We start from the raw sequence: 10,354 nt of genomic DNA, 5'->3' as shown, positions 1-10,354 counted from the left end.
AGCTTCTCTTTCGAAATCTAATTTTAAATAGTGAGAGAAATAGTGGTTGTGGAATACTGGTGCATCTAACACTGCTTTTCAAAGCATACCAAGGTACCAAATCACGTCTTGGAAGGTTCTCCCCATCAAGGAGGTATGTCAAACAGGATCCAACTGAGGTCACTACTCTTTTTGTGGAGCTTTGTCATTTTCCTTGCAGCTGGTGCAACACATTGACTTGCTTTAGTCTAATTAACATCCTTAAAAAGAGCACTTACTACATAAAGATCTAACAAGGATATCAAGAGTTCAGAAAACACCAGATGGATTCTAAGGCCTTTGAATCCCTTTGGAAAAACAAGAAAGCAAGTTAATATTGTCAAGGCCATATCCATAGTAGGGTCGTGTTCTGTGAAGTCACTCCAGACCAAATTCACAATGCAATTAATGTGCATGGAGAAAGAGTCAGACTGGATTTAGCTGAGTAAAATATCAACGTCTTCAGCAACAAACCCAACTGTACTAACAAGCTGCTGATGAAAAATGATCATCAGTTTTCCTGCTTAAATCAACCCTGTGAGGCAAACCAGATTGCAACATTCTACTGGTCTGAAACCCAGCTTTCCTTCTGTCTGCTTTTCTTCTCAGAAATATAAGAATTCAGAGAAAAAAAGAATCTATCATCTTTTTGATGCTGGAAAGCTGCTGAGAAATCCCTTTGGACTTGGTGGAAACCGCCTGTGACCCACACGTGCGCATGGCTGTCTCTGGGTTGGTGAGGGACACAATGGGCTCCTTCAAGGACTGAGCCACGGCCACCCCCAGCTCCTGGCAGCTGGTGACAAACTGCAGAGGGAGGCTCTGAAACCGAGGAGCTCAGCTATTGCCAGGCAGGACTGGCTACAGGCAGCCGTGGTTCCTGAAAGAGGAGCACGGCAAGGGGCATGGCAGTCACATCAGCACTACCCTCGTGCTTGGTATGACCTCCCCTACTCTTCTTCTGCTCTGCAGCAGCTCCCTCTCCAGAGCTGGCCCAAATGCTTCTTTATTTTCAGTCCTGTGACTGAAAACTGAAACCTGACTATCTCAGGTTTGGTGCTTGAGTTTATATGCAGTTACTTCTCTCTAGTAAGAATCTTGCACGACAGCAGCTGCAGCAGGTAGAAATAAAAACACCAACTGATGGGTTTGGAGCCCACCCCCTTTCAAAGGGAATTTCAAAGCTCATATCTGTGTCTATAAGCTCATCTATCATTCACAGAATATTTCTGGCACTTTTGCTAAAGCATTTCATCGAGGTTTGTGAAGTGCACTTAAAAATTAAGATCTGACCCAAAAAACTTGGTGACTGTGGTGTCTCCTGAAAAGGCATGGCACAACAAATGAAAACCAGGAGATGTGAGTGAATAGTGCTGTTAATGTACTCAGATCTGAGAATTAAAAACTCCATGGTATATCCAAAACTCCATGGTATATCCAATTCCCTGTTCTAGGGGAGGGAGTGAGGAGGACTCCCTGTGAGGCTGGTGGCTGCAGAGCCCTGCAGTCAGCAGTCTGGGTGAGGAGATATTTGGAAAAGAGGTGGTACATCCTTCCAGGTCATGTTTTTTCTTCAGACATGTGGTTATTAGTTAAAAGGCTGAAAGGAAACCACAGAGATGCCAGGCAGGTGCTTCATAGCAGGGCTACAATGTGTTTCAGAAGAGACACAGAGCATTTTAGATTCCCTCCCTTTGCCAGCTGGTTGAAATTGTGCTGAATTGTTTTTTGAATCTTCAGGAAAATATCAGGCAAACTTGCTTTTCTACCTCTTTTAAATTATTCATCAGGGAAAACAATGAGTCATATTGGGGCCATCAGCATCAACAAACAAAATAAAAATACTAAATTAATATAGATCTCCTCAGTCTGTCAAGATTCATCTGAGGAACTTATTGACATGCAGTAATACTAATTCCAAGAGATTCACAGTACACCATAAAGGCTGAATAAGTCCATGAAGCCAAGATCATCCAGAATTGCTGTAATAAATATTGTTAAAACTCAGTGTTTTTAGAGACGTGTAAAACATCAAGATTCTGGATGTAAACCATCCACTTGGAATTAGAAATTGGGAAGATACCCAGGGGATAATAAGTCTTATTTTACTTATTAGAGAAGTAATCAAAACATAGAGACATTGAAACATGGAGACTCCATGGGCCCATGGAAGCAGTACCATCACTTAAATTGACAATCACCCTGTCTCTAAGGGTTTAAGGGTTAGATCTAAAATGAGCTAAATACGTGCCTGTGGGATTTCACCATTTGCATTTTTGCTCACCAACCTGAAGGAAAAGAGAAAAAAAACAAAAACAAAGCAGCAAGACATTTTTCTCCAAAAAGACATTTGATATTCTAACAGTGCTTTCTGTTTTCATTCCTTCTCTTTTATTTTCAACTAAGCAGCATTCTTTTTCTTGGGTTTATTATTTAAATAAAAATCCAGAGAGCTGAGATCAAGTAACAAAACTGTCATGGCTGAGATTTACAAAGTTATACTGGCACCATGTTATTAAATATACAAAGGCCTGAGACAACAACAGATGCAAAAGTGTTTCCTCTTTACATATTATTGATTGTAAGTAATCGGTAACAGAGCTCAAGATAAAATCCGTTCACTTTGCTGTTGGGATCTAAGTATGCCCAAATGTGTACTGTGAATTGGTTCTATAACCAAAGTCCTGATTTAAGAACATTCTTTAAATTATTTTTTCCCCTCTCTATCCTTTCAATTTACCCAATTATACATTTACTGACACTAAATTAATAAAAATATGTGATGGTGTCAGAGTGTTTTCTACAGCACTGTGTGATCTGGGAATTTTTTCTTTTTTTTTTTTTTTTTTTCAGAAGAAATACCAAAAAGCATTAAAAGAAAATGAGCAATTACAAACAAATAATTTAACATTACTTCAAGCCATGTGTTTCTGGGAAAATTAAAAAAAAAATATTAGTGACATAACATGTTAGATATTGCATAAGATCACATCAGGAGCTGTTTCTTTGCCTCTCCTTCCCAGTTCACCAGAAAGGAGACTAGACAGAGCTTTATGGAAAAAACAAAGGAGAATGGAGTGCAATATTTCTATTTATTTGCAGAGCTTATGCAATATTCTTCTGGGGGAAAGGAAACAAAATAACTCTGTTTGCATGAGCATCACATACTTTGAATTATGGAGAAGCATTTTCTAAATTCCTATGATTTACATTTTGACCAGTATACTTAGTTTGAGGAATGAATACGCCATCATCATGCAAATCAACCAGGGTAAGGAATTCATAAACAAGGACAAAAAAAAAGAAAAGAAAAAAGCAACCAGCAACTGCAGCATCTTTGCATTACAAGTCACAGAGATGCTTTTCTTGTGCAGAATGAGTAACAATATATCAGATAGAAATGGGTACCAGCAGTGACAATATTTGGAATTACCTAGAAGCCAAAGAAAACAAAGACATGGCTCTTGACTTGCATACAAGACCTAGCAGGATGCCAGATTTTCTGGTGACCAAAACTGCTCTTGGTTTGGTTTCAGGTCATAGCAGAAAGATGGCAGGGAGGTTATTTTTCTTCTTTGCTCTGGAGAAAAATCTTCTATATTTGTTTAAAAATGGCCTGGATTTCCACACTTACAAACTTTTTCTAGGACTTAGAAGTGGCTCAAAATACTTTGTACAGGTTCTCACACAGATACTGTAGCATTGGTTCTGACTTAGCTTAACATTTTAGTTTAATGCTTTAGACTATAAAATTATTCCTCCTTTATAGTCAGTTTGGCTCCCAGCAGGGTTTAAGTGGGAGAAAAAAGCTTCGGGGAGGAAATAGAGAAATCAAGTGGATAAGCTTTAGCAGTAAAATGCTATTAAATAATGGATACTGGGGACAATGTTAAGATTTATTTTCTGCATAGGTATGGAAGGCAATGGATAAAAAAGCACTTGCAGGAGAGATAGATAAGCACGCAATTTCAGCTCTGGCAAACCTACACTGTGACAAAAACAAATTGTTTCAAGTTTGCAGTACCTCAGTCTCCAGCTCAGAGCAGCTAGCCAGAGCCCCCTCCCTCCTAAGAATTCTCAGTGCTCCTGAAGGGGTTTCCATGGTTATGTGAGAACACACATCTGATTTCTTCTATCAGGTAAAATACCTGTGAAGGCACCTGATGATTATGCATGTGAAGAGGATGTTGATTAAATGTTTATCTCCAAGAAAATATCTGTATGGCCATGCACAATTTCTGCTCACTCCAGTCTTTCAGCACAAAACCACGGGGCTCCTGCAAGAGCTTCTTGCAGGACTAACTGGCAAATTTTGAAAATTTATTTTTTCCCTTTTTTTCTTGTTGTTTCTTCTAGACTTTGCTTTACATAAATTCTTGTGGTCCACAGGTGTCAGGGGAGAGAATAAAAGTGGAATAAAACTGAGAGTCAGGTAAATTAAATCACTTGTCTGAGAATTTTCACAATGCTGCAGTCAGAAACAGAATCCAAATCCTTGCAATTATCAGCTGTCCAAAAAGGATTATATGACTACCTGATATTTCTCATTGTGTCATTCTTTTGCCTGGATTTAAGAGAACTGTTTTCCCCTCTATAATCATTGCAGTTTTCCCAAAACATCCTCTCAAAATCTGTAGTTGAAATTCCAACTTGACTTTTTTTCTCACCTGTCTAGTGAGTGATTCAGCCCAGGAGGGTCTGGTTGCATGGCACTCTTCAAAAGAAGCTACTGATTACATTGGCTGAGGAAAGAGATGCACTGTCAAGTGTTTAAATTAAGATTACACACACAGCCCTATGTTCAGAGCCTTGCTATGCTCTGCAACCTAATTTAAAAAACAACCCCTAAACTTTTCCCTGCAGTGAAATCTCTGTGGATCCTGGACTGTCAGGTAGACAATAACTGAAAACAAGGCCAGTGTGTGAGAGACACTGGACATCCATGGAACATTCTCCCTCTGGTTAAAATGAGGCTATGGAATAGAAATTGTGGTGTCTGCCTTGATGGAAGGCCCTTTGGATCACAGGCTTAAAAGAAACCTGTGAAGTCAGGTCCTTTCAAAAGGTGATTTCCAAAGCAAACCTCTCACCAGCTGTCACAAATGCACTGAAGACTGTGACAAAGTACCTTTTGCTGGACTGAATTTTTGTGATGTTCAGGGGAAGCAAACAAATAGTTTCTAAACCTGGCATGTGTTTGTCACCATTCTCTAAAAGGGGGCTTTTACTAGTAGGAGGAAGCAGACCTTTTTCTGAAGATTCCCTTTGGCCCCCTGTCTCTCTAGAATCCCCTAGAAGGGATGCTGCCCTGCTGGCTTTGGGGTTGAATAGAAGGAAGGCAAAAGGCTGTGATAACTAAAGGTCCTTGTCCACATGGTTAGAAGTGGGTTCATACAACATTTTGTTTCCATAGTAAATTCTCCTACTAATATCCTGCTGGCAGATTTTCTCGTGATTAGAATTTATTCTGTCCCCTGGAGATGCGAGGTTTGTGATGTATCCCCATGGGGAATGCAGAAATGCTGCACCAGAAGGGGCTCCTCAAGCAAAGATGTACCAGCTCTGACTGAACTGTATAATGCAGTCACCAGCCAGCTGCTTAGAAGCACATTCTATTTTCTCTTTGCTGCCTATCTCTTCTCGGAAAACAGCAGCCTACAGCTCTAAGCATCCTTTTGTGGAGACCAGTTTTGTCATTTCTATTGTTAGTACAATTCCTCCAACTAAGATAAAAAAACCCTCATGATTAAGGACCGTCAATGGCTATGCATCAGAATCTTGCCTTCTAAATCAACAACTGCTGCTCAGAGTATTTTCTTCCAGAGAAAAACAAAACAGCACCCCCCTTTCCCTCACCCAGCTAAATCCCTCACAGGGGTCATAATTTTAGAGTGAGTTCATTTGCAGAATCCCTGCTTTTTTTGCCTGGTTCCAGTCACTGAGTCAAGCTAGCAGCTGAGTAGCAGGTGTATCTGTTAAAATGTAGAACAAATGTTTTGTTTTTCTTTGGGGAGACAATGAAATCTGTCACCCCATTTATTCATCCTGTGCTTCTCAGGTTGGCTTGTTCAGTTCTCTAATCAGGTAGCTCTGGGTGATTTCTTCCACTGCTGATTTTTTTCATCCAACTGTATCAAAAAAACCCAAAAAATATTTAAAAGTACCTAAAGTTAAAAACCGCAAAGATTAATTACTTTCAGGCTGTATTGGCTGCAGATGGCCCAAGATCTTGAGAGCTGTAAGAAGGTCAGGAGAGTATTTCCAAACACTGATTTCATAAACCCTGAAAAACATTATTTTTTCACTAAAAATTCCTGCTGAAAGGTTTTGCTATTTTCTGTTTATCATTACTACTCAACTTAAAAGAATCAAGTCAGGGGCACAAACATCAACAGGCAACTCAGCAGACAAATTTGTAACATAGGTGCAGAAAAAATTAAAATAAACAATGAACTTCTCACAAAACAGCCAGAGACTGAATGCCTATTTTTCATGCTAAAGTAAACTTAGAAAGGAAACCAAGATTAAAAGCTTGTAAAATAATATTATGCTAACTCCAGGAAGAATATTATTTATAAAGTTTCTGAATAGGTTTGCTTGATGATCCAGTCTACCCATTAGTGTGGTTAAGGCACTGCTAATTGACTCATGATAATTAATTTGTTCTTAAAGCATGAATAGTGCTCTGGGTGCTTAGCAAACAATCCAGGTGAGCAGGAGAATTGCTGTGAGGAGACTTATGGTCTAATTATCTAACAGTAATACATTTCAGGATCACAGCAGCAAAAAAAGAGCAATCTTTATCAGGCTCCATTTTAATCTGTTTTGTGGCTCAGAGATGGTGAAGAGCTAACCAGTCTCCATCAGATAGGTATAGAAAAAGTTATAGAATTCTTTCTGAATTCTTCACAGCACCAATTTGGGAGTGACTGAGAGCACTGCTAGTCACCCTTTATTGCAATATTTGGTATATTGGAGCAGAGGAGGGAGAGCAAACCTCCCTGCTGCTAATGGGACATGATAGATTGGATGGGATGTGCATGGGATGTGAGAGATGGCTCTGTGCTGAGTGAGGTGATGGGAGTGAGCTGAAAATGATGTCATCCTCTCAAAAGAAGTTGGGAGTGTGGGGGGTTTTCTGTAAATTAAATATCTACAAAGCCTGTATTTGAGAAACCAGAACAAACCAAAAAAGCCCTGCATAGGTGTGACCCTGTTTGGACCACTGCAATTTTAATTTCCAGCACTGATTTTAGGGCACATCTCCCCCTGGTCACTGCTGATTTCCCAAGGATGTGGCCCATTTATGGCCATACATTAAAAATGCTAGGGGATAAATGTGGCATCTGCATAGATTAATCAAGAAGGATAGTGTTTATTCATCTGGAAAGGACTGGTGAAGCACTGGGGAGAGTTTATCTCTGACATTCTGAGCTACAGTGAGTACATATGTGACATGTGTATTTAGAAATCCATCCTTCTGAATTTCAGGCCAAGCCAAAAGAACCTTCCTTTAGTGGCACTCTCTGCCTTGCAGCCCTGGGTAATCTTACATGGCCATCTTTTCCAGATACTGAAACCACAGCCTGGTAGCAAAGGCATGTGTGGTTGGCCACAGCTTTTCAGAAAGCTTATGCTGAGAGACAGCTTCAGTGCCTGTGTCAGAATTGTAGAAACCCTGATTTGTCACCCACAGACTTTGGGAAGAAGGACAGAGTGCTGTCTGAGTCCTCTCCATGGATGTCAGTGGAGTAGAATGACTCTCCTGAGGAAAACCATCCAAGATCTGGATTTCCATGTGTTTGCACTTTTGGGGATTATACCCTTCCTTAAATTCATCGCCTCTTCCCCTACTAAATTAAACTTCTCTTCCCTGTTTCCCATTTTCGATAATTTCTTCAGCAAATTTTTATTTCTACGCAGATGAAACATATCTTACTTTATATTAAAATCATAAATCTGAGCATGAGAAACCCTGCAAAGGTGAACCCTGAACTTTGCTACTCCCTCCTGAATCAGCACAGCAGAAGTGCTGTAAATGTCCCTCAGCTAGCTGACCTAAGGCTGGCTTGTTTTCAGGTATTCTCATTTTGGACTGTTAACTCACCTTGTGCTTCACAACTCGTCAAACAACTGCTCAAGCAGAGAAAGATCTACTATATACCTTCAGGGTGGAGTACTATTTATTGTTATAGGGAAACTGCCAATCAATTCACTTCACTGCCAGAAAACCAAAAAGCCAGACCCTAGAGGCAGCATGTATGCTTGAAGTGCTCAGTTTGCACAGCAATCCTTCTCTCAGTCTGTGCCCACTGCTAATCTGCAGGTGCACACACAGGCACTGGCTGCTGCTTTTCTGCTGACCCTCAGGAGTGAAGAAGCTCAGCTGCAGGAGAAAAATGTGAAAACTTGAAAACTCTTGGTTCCTCTTTTTACAGACTATATGGGTGGAATTGCACCTGGCCTGCTCTGGTGTGCCACAGTCAGCACTGCATGGTCCTCAGCCCTTTCCAGACTGTCCTGCTCTGACATACCCAACACTCAGATGCTGGATAAGCCATCTTCATCTCTACTTTTCTTACAAACAGAGCATGATATAAAGATTTTTATTTATATATCTGTATATGTAGAGATATATATCTGTTAATATGTAACTTTACAGCTTAAGTACTGCTCGCCTGGACTGCATGAAGCTGCTTTTCAATTGTAGACATAGTTGAGGGTGTAGTGAGGTCTGACAGGCACATTGTTTCTTTAGTTCTCAAACACTTTTACCTTAAAAAGGATTTTCCAATCAGTGACTTCCATTATCTTCCAGAAATGTTAATTGAAGACGTATTCACATCAAACACTTCTATCTTATCTGAAGGAGGTGTGTGGAACAGAGTTCCAGTACAATAGAAATAGTAATAATCTGAGACTGTAATTATATTCACACTTCATGCACTGCTAGAATGACTTGCAAATTAAAGTTATCAAAGGCTGCAGTTGTGTCTCTGGATTAGTGAAGGAGAAACGTTTAATATCAGCTAGTAGATGGGAATGTCCCAAACTCTGAGATGGGGTTTATATTATTTAACACTATTTAGGAAATAGTAAAGTCTTACACTTTTCTCAGGAAATTAATATTCATCTTATATGGAGGAAAAATGGTTTCCTCAGGAGTAAGATTCCTTCTCTTAAAGATCAGGAGAAAAACACTTTTTGGATACCCTTTCTACTTCAGAAGGCAAAGAAAGTCATGGATAAATTTTTATTCTAATATTGAAGGCCATCTGATTAAAGTTCTTCAGAGAGTTTTCTTGGTTGGTTTTCTTGGAGGTTCATGCTTTATGGCCACATGTTCTGAGCCTGTCCAGTCCCCACCCAGCCTTGCTCATCCTCCTGACCCTCCAGCAGGGCAGAAGGGACACAGCCCAACCCAGCTGCCACTGCTGGGAGATCTCCTGACCTCTCAGCTGTGGGGCTCAGCACAGCCTGAGTGACACCATTGTCTGCACTAATAAATCATGGCCTGAGTTTCTTTTTTTCATTGGGATCAGACTACACTGAAGTTATTTACTTTTCCCTATGATGATCATTATTTGTTGTCTCACTGGGACAATGAAAATTGCCTGAGCTTCCCAGAAGGGAAAGTCAGAAAGGGAAGTAGAAAAGGTGCTGGGGGATGCTCATCCCCATTCTGCTTTACTCTTATTTCTTCAGATACAGCCAAAGTCTGGCCATGTCCAGGAGCCAGAAAGGGATGCAGTACAAAATTATTTGGAAGATAGGACAGAAAATGCTATTGCTGTTACAGCTATGATGAATGTTCTAACTTAGAAATTGTCATTCCAGCATCTCTTCTCTGCAGAGGTCTGAGATATTTCCAAGGTGCATTCCTTTGGGATGCAGGACATTGAAAAAAGGGACTAAAGGAGACTACACAGAACCTCTTGCATCCAGGGGAGAAATGGAGCAACACTGAAATCTGAAAAATAAAATGTCAGTGGACCATTTTAAAAGTTTTTGCCACAAAAGCCATCAAACACATATAAAGAGAATGTCATTGGGGGAGTACTGAACACGTGGGGAAAAGTCACATAACTTCCTTGTTTCCTTCCCCCCAGCAGACTTTGTTGTCTGCAGACTGCAGACGTGGATTGCATGAATTTCCCATGAAGTATGAGTAGTTATCCTACCTAGGAGTGTAGGATTCCTTTATGACTTCAGCTTTATGAGTGTGAGTGGAATTTTAGAAAGAGAAAAATTAAAGTAGATACAGATCTCTGATTTTTTCCTCATGATTAAATAGGTAAGAGCTGGGAGAAAGTCAGGACTTTCAGAGCTCAGTTAA

This window comes from Poecile atricapillus, chromosome Z (assembly GCF_030490865.1).
Source record: "Poecile atricapillus isolate bPoeAtr1 chromosome Z, bPoeAtr1.hap1, whole genome shotgun sequence".
NCBI lineage: Eukaryota > Metazoa > Chordata > Aves > Passeriformes > Paridae > Poecile > Poecile atricapillus.
Note: the sequence above shows the minus strand (reverse complement) of the source record.